The sequence below is a fragment of the Ictidomys tridecemlineatus genome, chromosome 7, assembly GCF_052094955.1.
Source record: "Ictidomys tridecemlineatus isolate mIctTri1 chromosome 7, mIctTri1.hap1, whole genome shotgun sequence".
NCBI classification, from domain to species: Eukaryota; Metazoa; Chordata; class Mammalia; order Rodentia; family Sciuridae; genus Ictidomys; species Ictidomys tridecemlineatus.
Window position 1 is genome coordinate 13,032,984 of NC_135483.1, and position 16,371 is coordinate 13,049,354.

General features: G+C 47.0%; 1 long non-coding RNA gene and 1 other non-coding gene across 16 annotated transcripts in view; one reads left to right on the forward strand and one right to left on the reverse strand.

The window, feature by feature from the left end:
• Positions 1-13,044, reverse strand: part of LOC106144726 (uncharacterized) — a 498,034-nt gene extending 484,990 nt beyond the window's left edge. For 2 of the 15 annotated variants that reach the window (XR_013423794.1, XR_013423789.1), the window contains exon 1: positions 12,471-13,042. This is a non-coding gene — a long non-coding RNA (uncharacterized LOC106144726). Of the gene's footprint in view, positions 1-11,145; positions 11,327-12,470 lie in introns of those variants that run through there. The other 13 variants (XR_013423800.1, XR_013423791.1, XR_013423792.1 and 10 more) reach the window with 12 other exon arrangements.
• Positions 13,045-15,145: 2,101 nt separating this feature from the next.
• On the forward strand, positions 15,146-15,219 carry Trnaa-cgc (transfer RNA alanine (anticodon CGC)). The gene has a single exon. It is a non-coding gene; the product is annotated as a tRNA-Ala (tRNA).
• Positions 15,220-16,371: the final 1,152 nt, after the last annotated feature.

Consider the following 16,371-nt stretch of genomic DNA (forward strand, 5'->3'; position numbering starts at 1 on the left):
GCTTTGAGCACACCTGATGTATTTATATATAATCTGCTCATCCCTCTAAACAGCTGAGTTTGCAGCCCCTGCCAGGAACCCACTGCAGCAATCTGATATTATAGGTATGAGGTGCAATAACTTAGGCAGGACACCTGAAGGGACTGCTCTCAGAAGCCCCCTGGGAGTCCCTCCTGGAGGAGGTGAGCCCTTGGTGGAGGCATAAAGTGTAAGCAGAAGCTCCTTAGGAGAGGAAGTGGGGGAAGGGATTGAATCCATTGGCCTGGCTGGCTGATTGTCTCACCATGTCCAAAGTGAATCTTAGAAAAGAATTTGCAGACACGAATCCTCTAGAAGAACCTCATCGTTCCAAACCTTCTAAATTAATCATGCCCACACTGGCCAGTGGGCTCCACCTGACAGCCTTACTTGCCCACAGGGCCAAGGCGCTCAGTCTCCAAGGTCGGTGAGGGCTGGATTCCTGTCCCAGCCCCACTATTGACAGCGCCATTCAGTGCTCGGTGCACCCGCCCCAAGCAGCAGGCTCTCGACTAATGATGGGAAGTCACTCAATTAAGTGCCTGAGCTTCAGGATCCTGTCTGCCAGTCGGAAACTCACTCCTGTGATGCTCCTCGGGGACAGGAGGATGTTCCTGCCAGGACCTGCCACACAAAGGAGCTGGTGCTCAGAAGAGGGGCCTCTAGCGCCAGTGGGGCATCTCCCACTACGGGACGGGACGTGCCCTAGGTGCACAGTCATGGCCAAGGGTGGCAGGCGTCTCTCAGAGATAACCGAAAACCTCACTTAAGTGGTGGCTGCTGGGCCAATGTCTATATGGCACCATTACTGAAACACTGTCTCCCTTTCCGGCTCCACTCCTATTTTTTTAAACCCTTGGCTTTTGCTTTTAAAGGGAATGAATGTGCAGGAAATGTGTTTCTAATGGGGAAAGCATGTGTGGAATGTCCAGAGTCAAGAAGAGATACTGCCTTGGAACCTCCAGGCACCAGACGAAAACAGAAGAGGACTCAGGCCAGCAGGGGACTTTGCACAGAGCACAGGCGGTGACAGCCCTCAACCCGGTCCAGCTGGAGACCCCTCGGAGGACAGGCTTATGAGAGGCCATCACCTCCAGGTGCTCTGAGGGGAAGGCAGTCCTGTGAGGGGTCTGTCCTCACCAGCTGCATCCTCTGGCCATAAACCAGTCTGTCCAGCTCAGACAGTCTGGCCTTCCGCTGGCGTTTTATGGACCCGATACTGTCATCTGTTTTGTAAAAAGTGATGTGTCACATGCAGAGATGATCTTTTTCTTTTAAAATCTGGAACTGAGAGGATTGGCTTGGAGATCCAGATCCCAAAGCTGCCGCCTGCCCCAGCTGCATGAGTCATGACTTCAGGGGACGGGAGCTATGGAACAAACCCTGTCACCATGAACGCCGGAAGGGACCTCTGCCTTCCAAGCCTCTCTCCCATAAATTCCAGGGGACTTTCCACACCGAGGACCTCTTCCTTTTCCTATTTCCTTTTGAAAATGCGAAAAATCAAGTAGCCAGCAAGAGGGCAACCACTCTCAGCCACATTAACTAGACTGTCGAGCTCCAGGCTGGTTACATCACAGGGAGAGAGATGTGACTCCACTCCCATCTCTCCCCTGCCCTGGCTCAAACCCTGCCCTAGCAGGGGTTTTTATGGATAGGATAAAGCCTGTGGGATAAAGTCCAAGTGCCCCTGCAGGTTCAGAAGGCCCCTGGCTACCTCAGCAGGCCCACCATGCAAAAATCCTTCCCGCCTCCAAAAGGAAGACTGAATTCGTCCTCTTCCCTCCACCTCCAATTCAAGAGCAGACTTCTGCTCTCTCCCCAAATTGCTTCCAACAGGGGCCAGCCCCTGTTGACTGTCCAATTCATTATCTACCCATCAAACTGACCAGTCAAATCAGGCCCACACCCCTGAGCAGCCCCCAAAGACTCCGAAGAGCCTATAAAGCCCTCTAAGACCAGGTCCCCGCCACACTGCTCCTGCTACACCAGCCTCTTGCCACGGAACACTGCCCAGTTTTTCCTGCCCCCAAGGGCCTTCACACAGGCTGCTGTAGCCCTCCTCAAACTGATTTTATTTTTGTTTTTGTTTTTTAGGGGTGAATTAAACCCAGGGGTGCTCTACCACTGGCCTCAAATTTGTGATCTTCCTTCCTCAGCCTCTCAAATAGCTGGGATTCCAGCCATGTACCACCACGCCCGGCTCCCTTCCTGCATATCTGACAAATGTTTAAGCGATGTGTACAGGTGTCTATATTAACCTTTTAAAAAGCACTAAGAGATGAGGAGGGCATGTACCTGAGTTACAATTAGAGAGGGGAAATAAGTTCTGGTATAATATTGCATAGTAGGTATGACTACAGACAACAATAATGTGCTACGTGTTTCAAATAAGCTAGATAAATGATTTCACCCCCAAAGAAATGATAAATGTTTGAAGAAACAGATATGCTCACTCTGATTTGAACATTACATGTATGCATGTGTTGAAGTACCACATGGTACCCCAAAAGTAAGTAAAATATTTGTCAATTTTACATATATATATACTATATGCCTGTGATCCCAGCCACTTGAGAGGCTGAGGCAGGAGGACTGCAAGTTCAAGGCCAGCCCCAGCAATTTAGCAGAAAGACTCTGCAACTTAATGAGACCCTGTCTCAAAAAATAAATAAATAAAAAGGTCTGGGGATGTAGCTCAGTCAGTGGTAAAACATCATGTATTTAATCCCCAGTACCCACGCCCGCTCCTCAAAAGAAAAGGTTCACATAATTAAGTAATACATAGCATGAACAAGGGCTCTGCAAATTTATCAGGGCGTGAAGCTTCACATGTGCTTCCAATTTTATGACATGCTGCCAACTTGCTTCCTAGCTGAGCTGGAGAATCCTGACTGCTCAGGTGACCACCAGCGCTTCCTAATTCTGGCACATTTTAAAACCTGAAGCATGTAGCTCTGAAGACAATCCAAAGGCCCTTCAAAGGGAGGTTGGACACACATGGTACACGGAGATCACAAAACTCCACTTCTCCAGCACACCGTGCCACACCCCTGATGGAAACAACCACGTGAAAGAATCTCAAATGCATGTGCCAAGGGAGGAGATCAACACAGAGGCCCGCACATTGGAAAAGCCAACGCCTTCGTAAGAAGGCAAGGGGCCCGCAAGCCACAGGACAGGAGGGAATCTGGGGGCGAGGGAAGAGTTCTATATCTCAGGGTGGTGATGACATGGCACAGCTCTCTGCATTTTATCAAAACAGCACCGTACACGAAGAAGACTAAACTTCCATCTTAGATCCTACCTGAATAAAGCTACTTAGCTAGCAAAATCCAGAACCTTTTCACATTTAGTTCCCATTTCGCGTCCTTCTTCTGGGAGCTGCTCTTTCATATCTTTTGCCCTCTTTGCTAGGAGGCTGTCTGTCGCTTTGTCACTGACACTGGGGAACTCTTCACACACTCTGGATGTCAGCGCTTTATAATGTCACGTATGTTGCAAATATGAGTCTTTTATTTGGATGTCCTGCCATTCTGGTTTTTGTTGCTTAGATGAGCTTTTTTCTTGAGCATATAGACCTCTTCAATCTTGCCCTTCCTGTTGGTTCTGCCCTGGTTAACCCCTCCTGGTCTTCACGTGTCACACAAATGCCAGGTCCTCACCCGGGATTTCAGTGACAAGGCCCTCTCCCGTGTGAACCATCCCTCTCTGTCAATTCAATATTCTCTACAATGAGGCTGTTTTGTGAGTGGATTTGCTCGCTTGTCTCCCCACCAGTAAGTCCCGTGAGTAGCGGCACTACATCTACTCTCATCACTGAACAGCCCAGGCCCAGCACAGCGCTTGACACCGGACAGGTGGTCCACAACCTCTGCTGAATAAGGGCTTGCAATAGATGCCAACATGTGGCTAGCATGTACCGTAGGGCATGCAAAGGGGACATCAGCGGGTCATAGACAGCAACAAGCTCTGCGTCTCACCAGAGAACAGCAAATCTAGCTGTGCAAATCTCGTGACCACATACCTACCTAAAACCTTACAAATATTAAGATGCTATGATTTGAAAATCCTAAGACTGGAGATTTAGGAAAAAAAAAAAACAGAAAACTTGGTCTATGTAAACAGTCTATTGGGGAGTTAGGCATCCAAATCAAAGGAATGACAACGTCAACAAGAAAACAGTCACAGAACAGAAATATTACTTGCTCAATAAAAATGGCATGAACAAAACATTGATAATATATTAAATATTATGATATTTATCATAATATTATAATATATATTTATAATACATAATATTCATAATATTATATATAACATTTATAATATTATAATATTACTGGGGGCCATTGATGATATTTATACTATTATAACATTTATTATGATATTATAATCTTATAAATATTATAAATGTTTTGTTCATTTATAATATTCAGAAATAGGTATGACCTAGCAGTACAACAATGGAAAAAATCAAGACACCAACATGCACATCATGATACTGTTAAAAAAAAAAAAACTAGGCATGGTGGTGCACACCTATAATCCCACCTACTCGGAAGACGGAGGCAGGAGGATCACAAGTAGGAGGTCAGCTTCAGCAACTTAGCCAGACCCTCTCTTAAAATAAGATTTGAAAAGGCTGGGATCTAGCTTAGTGGTAAAGTACCCTTGGGTTTAACTCCCAGTACTGTCCCCAGCCCCGCAAAAAAAAAAAAACAAACAAAAAAAAAACTTGGCATTCAATTCAGAGCCTTACAAATGTCAGGCAAGCACTTACCACGGATCCACAAACCCACCCCAGAAATAACATTTTTTAATAGGTTTTTCCTTTGGGTGCTTAAGGTTCAGATTTCATTTGAGGAAATATCATTTAAATTTCCCTAGTCATGTACAAATATCAGTGTATCCCAGTATCATACATAATTATAATGCACCAATTTAAAAATAGAAATATATATATATATATTCTCATGTATATGAATAAGTCTATGTATTTATTTCCCTAGTTACAGTTGTGTCCACCATGGGTCTGGAATCCCCAACTCAGGTCATCTTCCTGAAATCCACCTTCCACATGCCTAAGACATCTCTCCCCACTCTCCTTGCTCAGAATCCTTGAAACGTGCTCAGCTGACTGCACCCAGTCAGTTATTGAGACTCCCAGGGCAGCCTGCCCCAGCCCACCCTGCCTTCCTCTCCAGGACACTGGGGCCTGGTGGCTGCACACTGTCACCATGACCCTGCTGAGACAAGAGGTCTGTCATCCACCCTGGCCCAGGTGAGGCTTTCAGCAACAGCAGACGCAACCGGCCATGGTCCCTCCAACCCACCTTCCGCTTTCCAGCGGGCATCAGCCATCTGCCCTCGCCCATCCTGGAAGCTTCCTGAAGACAGGGACGGTGTCTTACTGCAGAATCCCCTTTGCCTGGTGCTCACTCATGCAACTCACCAAGTACCCACGAGGCCCCAGGAGTGATACCAGAGCAGTGCTGACCAGTGGAAATATCATCCAAGCACATGATTTGGATGATACTGAGATTTCCTATCAGCCATAATAAATAGGGTTCAAGGTGTAGGAGGAATTAACTTTCCTAATATACTATATTTATCCCAATTTATCCAAAACATTATCGTTTCAATATATAACCAAAGTTTTAAAGGATTAATGAAAATAATAATAGAAAGGATTAATGAAATGTTTCTCTTTCTTTCTTTCTTTTTTTTTTTTTTTTTTGGTACTACAACTTCAAAATCTGATGTGTATTTAACACCTACAGCACATCTCGAGTTCATTTCAAGTATTCCACAGCTACATAAGGCTAGTGGCTACCATGCTGGACAGCACTTTAGGTGCTGAGGATCCTGGAGTGAGGGGTCCACACCTCCTGCCTCCAGCCTAGACCAAGCACCTGCAGCACACTGGCTCCGGGGTGCACTGGCTTCAAACCCTGATTCAGTTTCCTCTCAACACAGCAGCCAGACTGATGATTTTAAACGCTAAATCAGATCACCTCACTTTTCTGCTTAAACCCCTCCAGTGGATCCCCATTTAACCCAGTGAGAGACAAAAGCTTTACAACCTTTCTCTGAGGTCTCTCTCAGCATGCAGAGCTCCTAAGACTGCCCACCTGCTCTCCCCACACCCCTCTCACTCACTCTTTGTGCTGTTCCCGCATCTCACAGGCCCACTCCTGCCCTGGGCCTCAGTCTTGGGGCCCAAAACACCCTACTGCAGACTAACTCCTCCAGGACAGCTCCAGCGTCAGCTTCTCAATGTTGCTGACCCTGACTAGCTAACCTAAGCCTGCACCCCACGCCAGCCCTCCAGATGTTCCCATAGAACTCACGGCCCTCCCATACACCGTGGATGTCTTTATTTATCATGTCTATTATTCTTCATCCACCTGACCCAGCTACCATGTTAAGTTCTACTAACATTTAAGTCTGTCCTTCGTCCTTCCTTTCTGCATCCGCAGCCCCTAGAATGATGCTGGTACAGGACAGACACCCAAAATATATAAGTTAAAATCATGAGAAAGGATGAATAAGAGGCTGGTGGTCCTCCACCTGTCAGAACTTGCCACTTAGAGGGAAAAGACAAACAGATATGTAGGGTCTATCCAGGAAGGTAAAAGCTTTGGAGAAACATAAAGCTTGAGAAATGGGAGAAAGGGAGGTTGTCATTTCACAAGGCAGCTACCAAAGAAAACTAATACTGATGATGAGCTTAGCAACTACCACTTCCACAGTAACCACCACAGGCCATGTTCTGTGCCAGGCACCAGTAGCCCAGCAGGGCCAGGCTGATCTTGCACTGACGCTGGTCTAGTTTTGCCCACACGCATTCCATCTGTCCTTGACTCAGAAGACCACACTGTCTGTACCCATTCTGTAGCCTCCATTACAGCGGAAGCTACAGGAGAGCAGGGAATTTTGTCTCTTTGCTCCTGCTGCATCTCCATCAGCTAGAACAGGGATTCCCAGACGGCAAGTGCTCAGTACATGAATGAATGGATGGATCCATCATGAATGGAGCAGCAAATGTCTGGGCTAATTAACCAGGAAAATGAGAGCCCTAAAAAATAATAATCAATAGCAATTGGTTTTATGCCTTCCTCAGGGGCTAGTCGTCTCTATGCTAAGTGCTGGACACCATCCCTGGGAGGGGGTAACTACTGTCCTCCCTGTTCAGCAGCTGAGGAAATGGAGGGACGGGGAGCGTGGGCGATGTGCAAAGGGCAGCTGGATGTGCCCTCTGATTCCTGTGTTTCCTGAGACCCACTCCTGCAGCTGACTGGCCTTCTTCCCTTCCTAGCTTCTATCGGCCAGGGCTTCTTTCTGATACATGCAAAGAATTCTGGGGAAGTCACTGCCATCTCATGATCTATATTCTATGTCCAGAACATTACCTTTGTACATTAAGACGTGTTCAGAAACCATTGCTTTATGAAGCCACAGGAAGTAATGAAACTCAATAATTGTGGCAGGAATAATATTTGCTCACTTTTACTGAGTGCTGGGTACGCCCCAGGCCCTCTGCTGATTGCCTTCTGCTTACCACTGATTTCCTCCTCAGAGCAGCCTATGAGGTTGCTGCTTTATCAGCCCCATTTTACAGCCAGGAGACCAAGGGGAAGTTTGCTCATAAGTAACCCGGGTCCATACTCAGTCTCCTCGGCTTGGATGTCCCCACTGCTGTCTAGCTTTCCTCTTTCTTTTTCTTTCCCTGCGGGCAAGCCCCAACTTCCCACCATGTCAGCTGCTTCACACCTAAAAAGACAAGGACAGTGGACACACCGGCTGCTTGTTTCTTTGAAGATGAAGCAGATCTTGTCAGCTACCTGATTCAACAAACACCACAGCTATGTAGGCACCAGGTGCCCCTGTCCTCAAGTTCAGGGTCAATGTCAAAAAAGAGGCAGGTAAACAAAAAATAACACTTCAACACCACCCCAACCTCAAATAACTAAATAAATAAATAGGCAAGAGGAAAAAAGAACTCAAGAATCCTATAATTAAAAAATGAGCTGGGGCTGGGGATGTGGCTCAAGCGGTAGCGCGCTCGCCTGGCATGCGTGCGGCCCGGGTTCGATCCTCACCACCACATACCAACAAAGATGTTGTGTCCGCCAAGAACTAAAAATAAATATTAAAAAAAAATTCTCTCTCTCTCTCTCTCTCTCTCTCTCTCTCTCTCTCTCTCTCTCTAAAAAAAAAAAAAATGAGCCAGGTGCAGTGGCGCACGCCTGTAATCCAAGCAGCTCGGGAGGCTGAGGCAGGAGAATCAGGAGTTCAGAGCCAGCCTCAGCAACCTAGAGAGGCCCTAAGCGAATCAGGGAGACTCAGTCTCTAAATAAGATATTAATAAAGGGCTGGGAATATGGCTCAGTGATTAAGCACTTCTGGGTTCAATCCCGGGAGCCAAAAAAAAAAGATGAATGACATCTTGGCCCACAGGTGTGGCTCAGGGGTAGACCACTTACCACACCCTGGGTTTGATCCCTAGAGCACGTGTGCACGTGTGCACTCACACACACAAAAAGAATGAGACCATTTTGGCATCATATATTTAAGTCTTGCCTTACGAACCAATCTTGTCGTTCTAGTTTTTGTTTTTGAGACAGGGCACCACCATGTTTCCAGGTTGACCTTGACTCCTGGGCTCAAGGGATCCTCCCACCTCATTCTCAGGAGTAGCTGAGACTTCAGGAGGGCACCACCACACTTCGCTACTCTTTTTGTTCTTAATGACAGGGCTTGAGGAGGGCCACCAAGGGTCTCTATAGGACATAAACATCCCCAGTGTACAAGTGGATGCTCAGAACAGTTTGCAAGCGGGGGTAGTATCATGGCAAAAGAGCTCTATCTCCCATCTGCTGTGAGAGATGATAGTAATTAAATTCTGAAAACAGTCCTTGAAGGGTTTTGGTCATGAAGCCAAGCAGGACGTCTGGACGTAGTCTTTTGCAAATGATCATAGATTTTTGCACTAAGACTGAGGCTTCTGACCTCTATCCACACAAGGCTCCTGCCCAGGCCCAAAAGGGACCCTTCTACACCACAGCACAGGACTCTCCCAGCACTGTAGATCACTCAAGGCCTCTTGGCCCCTCTGTTCATCTCAGCCTGCTCCACAAACCGACAGTAAGAACGAGCAAATGGTATCTTCTTCATGCAAGGGGCTAAGGTTTCCACCTAAGCCCAATCCAGGTGGACAGGTTCTGACACCCTGCTCAAGGCCAATTAACATCCTCTGTCCTTAAATTCACCATCTTCGGGCTGGGATTGTGGCTCAGTGGGAGAGCGCCTGCCTCGCACCTATGAGGCACTGGATTCAATCCTCAGCACTATATAAAAATAAATAAACAAAATAAAGATTTAAAAAAAAATTCACCATCCTCTGGCTTCTGAGAATGGGCCTGGGAGTCACGTGGCCCTGTTCAAATCAGCTCCATAGATACCTGGCCATGTGGCCTGGGGCAACACTCAACCCCTGAGCCATTCCAAATAATAATCATCCTATCTTGGGCTAGGGTTGTGACTCAGTGGTACAGTGCTTGCCTAGCACGTGTGAGGCGCTGGGTTTGAATCTCAGCACCAAATAAATACATAAAAGGTGTTGCGTACATCTACAACTAAAAATATTTAAAATAATAATAATAATACTATCTTACAGGATTACTGGGAGATTAAGTGAGAATATCTGTAAAGCATTTAGATTCAAGTCTGGCCTACCAAAAGAACTCGGTCATTGCTGGATATTTTATTTTATTTATAAGTGCCTTGTGAGGTTATGGGGAAAGTAAATGTGAAGAGAGGACTACGCATGATCAACGATTTCAGTCACCACCTGTGCTACTATTGTTGTTATTATTAATTCTTCTTATTACTCTTTCTAGTTATTTCGATTATTTGGTGCCAGAAAAACAAAAGAAACAGAGGAGGCTCCAACTAAAGAGCTCACTTGGCAGTGTGCATAAGGCCTGGAATTTCTGAGATTTTTTTCCTAGGAAAGATGTCGATGTGACTGTCAAGGGGACTCTTCAGTAGCTAATCTTATTTCAGATTGTTGCTTGGCTCCCTCTTTGGGTCAGGGTCCCATGACAGACATAGGGTATAGACAGGGAAGGTCGAGCCTCTTAATGAGATCACAAACTGGCATCAGGGAAAAGACATAGAGAATATCATGTTGGGCTGGGGAATGTGGCTCAAGTGCATGAGGCACTGGGTTCGATTCTCAGCACCACATAAAAATGAAATAAAAACTAAAAAAAACCTAAAAAATAAATATTAAAAAAAAAAAGAATATCATGTCCACAACCACGAGGACTGGAAATACAAAAGAAAAAGCCCCATAGCATCTACAGCACAGGGAAGTACAACCATTAGCAGGCCCGCACCACCTCCAAAGAACCAGCACCCAGTACTCGGCTTCCCCAGGAAAACCATCACCATCTGCCCTTGGTCTGAGCAAACTCAGGGCTACTGTCACAGAGGAAGAAAAGTGGGTGTCTATGGTCCAGGAGATTCCTTTGCTGAGCTGTCCAAGGACAGTGTCCTTCTTGGGCAGGCAGAGTCCCTGGGCATGGCAAACACACACTGCCGGACTCAGCAAGTATGGCTGCCTGCCTGCCGGCCTGCCATGCAGGGAAAAGAAAAAACTAAACTCAAGAACCAAGGAATGATTTGATGCAGATGGTGACAATTCACCAGGTTTTTAGTCCAGCAATCACACAAACCAGATTCCTGAGAACCTAGAAAAAATTCCCTCTTTCCTGCCCTGCAAAGCTACAGCTATAGAAATGGGGTGGGGGGGGGGTGGGGGACAGGGAGATGAGAGAGGAAAATCAATCAAAAAAAGATGATTACTTCTACTTTTCAAGAGAGCCAGCTTACGTAAAATTCTGCACTTAAGGCAGGTAAAGCAACAAGAATCCACTCTTAACCAGGAAAAAAAAAAAAGACAAAAATCAATGCAATCACATAACAAGTCACCTCCAGGTCAGCTGATCCAGCACTACAGCCCACGATGGTCCCACCCAGCCTTTCTGTCACCAGACCCATAAGTGGAATTCTTTGGGTCCTCCTGCCAGCGCCCCACACCACGAGGCACATTCTCACCTCCAAGATGTAACTCACTTCAAATAGCTGAGAGAGCTAGGTTTTCCCTAGGAATGGATTCTGTTGGTCCTTCTTCAGCTTTCACGAAGGCTTTTCTCCTGATAAATCTTTCAGTAAGTCCCAATCGGGTTCCCAGGATCGATGCAACTCCTTCTCGGCTGATTAGAGCTTCAGAAAGACTAACTGTGACCACAGGACTGTGGCAACTGAACAAGCCTCGACTTGCCACAGCCCATATGCAAAATAGGCCTGCAACATCCTATAACATGGTTCAACAGATACAGTCCCTGCCTCCTCAGGGCCCCCACCCACCCACCACACAAACAAGCTTCTCCAGGGTCTCCCCTAGTGGGATTGACAGTGGGGGAGTCGGTGAGAGGGGACTTGGAAAATACAAGCATGGAAAAGAAACACACAAAAAAAACCACTATCCTGTCCCTACTCCTCACAAGTGAATGCAGAATGTCCTGAAGTCAGAACTCTTTTTTTTTTAATTTTTAATATTTATTTTTTAGTTCTCGGCGGACACAACATCTTTTTTTGTATGTGGTGTTGAGGATCGAACCCGGGCCGCACGTATGCCAGGCGAGCACGCTACCCCTTGAGCACATCCCCAGCCCAAGAACTCTTAACAGAATATTCCACTCCTGCAAAAATGTATCCACACGCCAAGCACATGCAGCTTCATGGCTGCGCTTCCTGAAAGTCTACAGCAGACCACAAACACTGACACAAACAAGAGCACAGGAGCCAAGGGAAGGCAAACCTAATCAAATCAACAACCCATCCATAAAGAATGACCATGAGGAGAGTGCCAGGGCACCCAGCACACCCAGGAAGGCCAGTGCAAAAGCAGAGAAAGTTTCAAAACACAGTTATTGAGTTTTCGAAATCACCTTCACTCAGCCCTGAGGGGGTGTCTGGGAGTGGGAGGGAGGACCGGTCAAAGGATGGAGGGAGCATCATACAGTTCACAGACCTCTAGTTTTGCAAATGGGGCCTCCAAACCACATCAGCGGCCCCAAATCTGTGCTACTGGAGAGGGGTCTATTTTTAGAGATTAGGTAATGAGCCTTTGATCAAGTGCATAAATCCAGAATTACCTCTAGGCACGAGCCACTCGGTGTCACCTCTCCCCTCCCCCTCCCCACGCCCAAACTCGCTGCCAGTCTTGGGTCCCGGGATGAGGAAAGTGCACGGTTAATACACACACACAGGAATCGGAAAGCCCCTTTCCTCCACTCAACTATTCACTGCGCATCCCTACCCGCAATGCCAAGCAAGGCTCGAGTTTCCAGAAACGCAGAGGACAAATTGGAACTTACTGGAGGGTGGATCCAGCCTTGTCCCACGGGTCACCAGGACCGCCAACATCCTTTCCGCGTGAAAATCCACTGGGGGGCTCCGGGAGGTACGGGTGTCCATCCTTGCTCGCGGCTCCTGACTGCTCCTCCTCTTCCCGGTCGCCCCCAGCCCGCCCGGCCCGTGGGCCCATGTGCTCGGCGGCCGCACGCGCTCTGCCCGGCGGAGCTCAGGGCTGGCGGGTGGCCCGTGACGTCACGGCGGCTCGAGCTCCCGGCCGCGGGGGAGGGGGAAGAGCTCGCCTCCCGGTCCGCCGCGTGCGTCCCGGATCCCCGCGTGCCCGGCAATCCCCGGCCCCAGGCCGCTGTCCCATGCGCCCCTCTGTCCGCTGCCTGGGCAGTGCTGGGCACAGAGCCAGGGAGGGCCGCGCACGAGGCGGGGCGGGCCTGGGACACCGCGATTGCAGAGGGCCCAGATGGCGCGGGGGAGAGCGAGCTCCGCTCCATGTTGGGGGTCCTGGCGGCGCTGGCGCAGTCTCACCACCCACCCCGCAGCCCACAAGCACGCAGCAGTGATGCCAGCTAGCGTGCGCGTTGAGCTTCCCGCAGTTGCTCTATGCCCGCCTCCCCACCACCCCCTCCCCCAGCGTTCTGGAGGCAAGAAGTCCTCCCACTTTGCAGATGGGGAAATAGAGTTCAGTGAATTACAAGGATCAAGATGCTCCGAAATGATGCAGTTCCCACAGAAGACCCCCGGGTCAGCTCCATCTCCAGTGGTCTGAATGGGTACCACCCAGCATCTGTGGACCTGGTGAGAGGGACACACACATCTTCCCGCCTCCTCAGACGTCTGCCACTCTCCCGGGGGGCCTAAATTGCAAATCTGTGCAAAAGTCCAGCTGTCTCCGTAACTCCCCCTCCACTCCAGGCAGACCCACACTGTATTAAACTAGCCCCTTGAATGCCCAATAATCCCTCCAAAGGAAGGGCACTGGCCTCCCGCCTGGGATGCGAGTGTCTCGTTTTCTCCATAAAAATGCAATACTAGACACACGCGAGAAACTACCTCCGTTTGGTTCGACATTTATGCGCACTGACACGGAGCCAGGCCGCCTGCTAAGATGCGCGGAGGTGTGAAAGATGAGACCAACACAGACCCTACAGAAAGAAGACACGGGCCGGTGAAAAGTTGGACACACACAGGTGCTTTCAGGATTATGAAAAAGAAGGTGGCCCCTCTCTTCTCCGCCCAGGACACTACATCCACTGTCATTTTGAGCGCCCCATCGGGTCTGGTCTCCTCCGTCCCTCGGTGCCGGATTCAGTTGCTCCTCTTCCAACTGCATCTTCGCGAAGCGAATACTTCTCTCTTGAAGGAGAAAAGCAGCCTTCAGCTGAGGGCCCTGTGCCGCCTGTTTCTCGTCTTTATTTAGAATCACGGAGCACCTGCTTTGTTTCAGCTCTTTGCAAAGAGCCTGGACAGGTCTCAGAATTACAGTTGGCCTCTACCTTCCAAAATAGTGAGAGAAGATGACCACAAACCTCTGAGTCTGTAGAAACAGAACTGATTGCTTTCACAGCTTAAACTTTTTCTAGGAACCCAGACCTTAGGGAGCTAACCTCCTCCTGAGAGGCCCAGTTTCCAATGATAGACTCAACTAGGCTCCCCGAAGGGTGTCTACAGACGCTAAGCACCTGGTACTTCTGGATCATTGTCTGCGCAGAAAAGCCCTTTTGACTCAAAAACATGTCTTCTCAGAGACTCATTCAACTTTGACCTTGACCTTGATTGCTTTGTCTGGGTCTCTGTTACATTAATTGTATATTCTTTTCTTCTTCTTCTTTTTAAAAGTTCCTTTTTTAAAATTTTAAATATTTTTTCAGTAAAAAAAATTTAATTTTTTAATACTTATTTTTAGTTGCAGTTACACACAATACCTTTTTATTTCATTTATTTATTTTTATGTGGTGCTGAGGATGGAACCCAGGGCCTCGCACAGTGCTAGGCCAGCACTCTACTGCTGAGCCACACCCCTAGCCCTCCAGTAAAAAATTCACAGAAGAAAATATTTTAATATCCCTACACCCAGAACAAATATTTTGGTATATCTGCTTCCAATTTTTTAACTCATTTTTCTTCTTGCCAAAGTGATGCAATACATATGTGCATCGTATTAAAAAAAAAGGAAAAAAATTAAACAATAGGGAAAAATACATAAAAAATAAATTTTACTAGTCAGAAATAACTCATGAATGTTAATAAATCCTAGACATCTTTCTAGACAGAGGTAGATATAGACATTGATATATGAATGGATGTAGGGTTGACAGATCAATAGAAAAAATAAATGTATTTTACAATGTAATAAAATTATTTTGCAATGTCATTTACCCATAGTTGCTATTTTTAATTTAAAGTCTTTAATTTTCTGGGGTTTTGGTATGTTTGTTTTTGTTTTCGTTTTTTTTGTTGCTGGGGATCTCCCCCAGGGTGGGGGAGGGGTGTGGGTCACACATGCTAGGCGAGCACTCTACCACTTAATTTTTCTTAATAGAAGAAAAGTAGACTAACATGAAGCCAAACAATTGTTAAATTTTAAACATCTTTACCCAGATGATATATACTTTTCTTTCCTAAATAATCCTACAAAGGTTCGGAAAAGTAAAGATGAAAAAGCAAAAAATGACTGCAAGAGAGCTGGGGATGTAGCTCAGTTGGTAGAGCGCTTGCCTCGCATGCACAAGGCCCTGGGTTCAATCCCCAGCACCAAAAAAATAAATAAATAAATAAAACGTAGAAATAGTCTTTAGGGCTGGGATTGTGGCTCAGCTGGAGAATGCTCACCTAGCACGTGGGAGGCCCTGGGTTCAATCCTCAGCACCACATAAAAATAATTAAATAAAATAAATTGTCCAACTACCACTAAAATATAAATTAAAAAAAAAAACTGCAGGAGTGGTGTTTCATGTGTTGGCTTTCCATTTTAGAGAGCAGGCAACTCCAGCTGTAACTTTAGCACACTTTCCCCCCTCCCTTTATTTTATCTCCTCTATTTGTTGTGTTATTGTCCTTCAACTTCTACTCTGCATCCCATAACTGTAATTCCCTTGGTTGTTGTTATTGGGTCTATAATTAAATAATTCCAAGCTCAGTACCAGTCCCTCTCTTCTCTTTTTCTGTTTCCTCTTCTAAAAACTCTATCCATTCCTTTATCAAACATGATTGAACTCCTTATATGTGACAGGCTTTGTACTAGTCCCCAGGACTCTGTGCACCATAAGACAAGCAAGGTCCCTGCTCCTGGGAGATTGCATTCTAATGAGAAGCACAGACTTATAAGTGAATAGGCAAGACCATTTCCATAGTGATCAATGCTAGTGAGACAGTAAATTCAGGGGAAGAACTAGAGAAGGATGAGCCAGAAGCCATCAGATTCTAGATAATCTGACCCAGAAAAGGAGACTAGAGAGAGAGTTCCAGGAAGAAGGAACAGCAAGAGCAAAGGCTTGGGAGGCCCAGCAGAACAAGGTCATCAGTCATTCAACAAAGGCTCATTGATCAGACAGGCCAACAGTCACAGTCATCATTTTCTCTTGGGTCAGGAACCACAGTTTTGAGCTAGCCATTGTATTTCCAGCATCAGCTCCCACACATACAGAACCCACGAGTGAGTGAGTAAGTGAGTGAATCAGTCAATCAGTGGGCATCCTGGATCTCATGAGAGCAGGAGGAGAGGGCTAGTGTCCCGAGTGGTAGGGACACAGAGAAGCACTTGGCAAAGGCCGAAAAGGCTTCCCAGGAGAGGTAGGATCTGAGCTGAAACTTGGAAAGATGGGTTGGAGTTTACTAGTTTGACAGAAGGAGTGGGAACAGCTGACCAAGGCGACAGTATGTATCCATATGGAGCTTGACAGCTAGGGATGT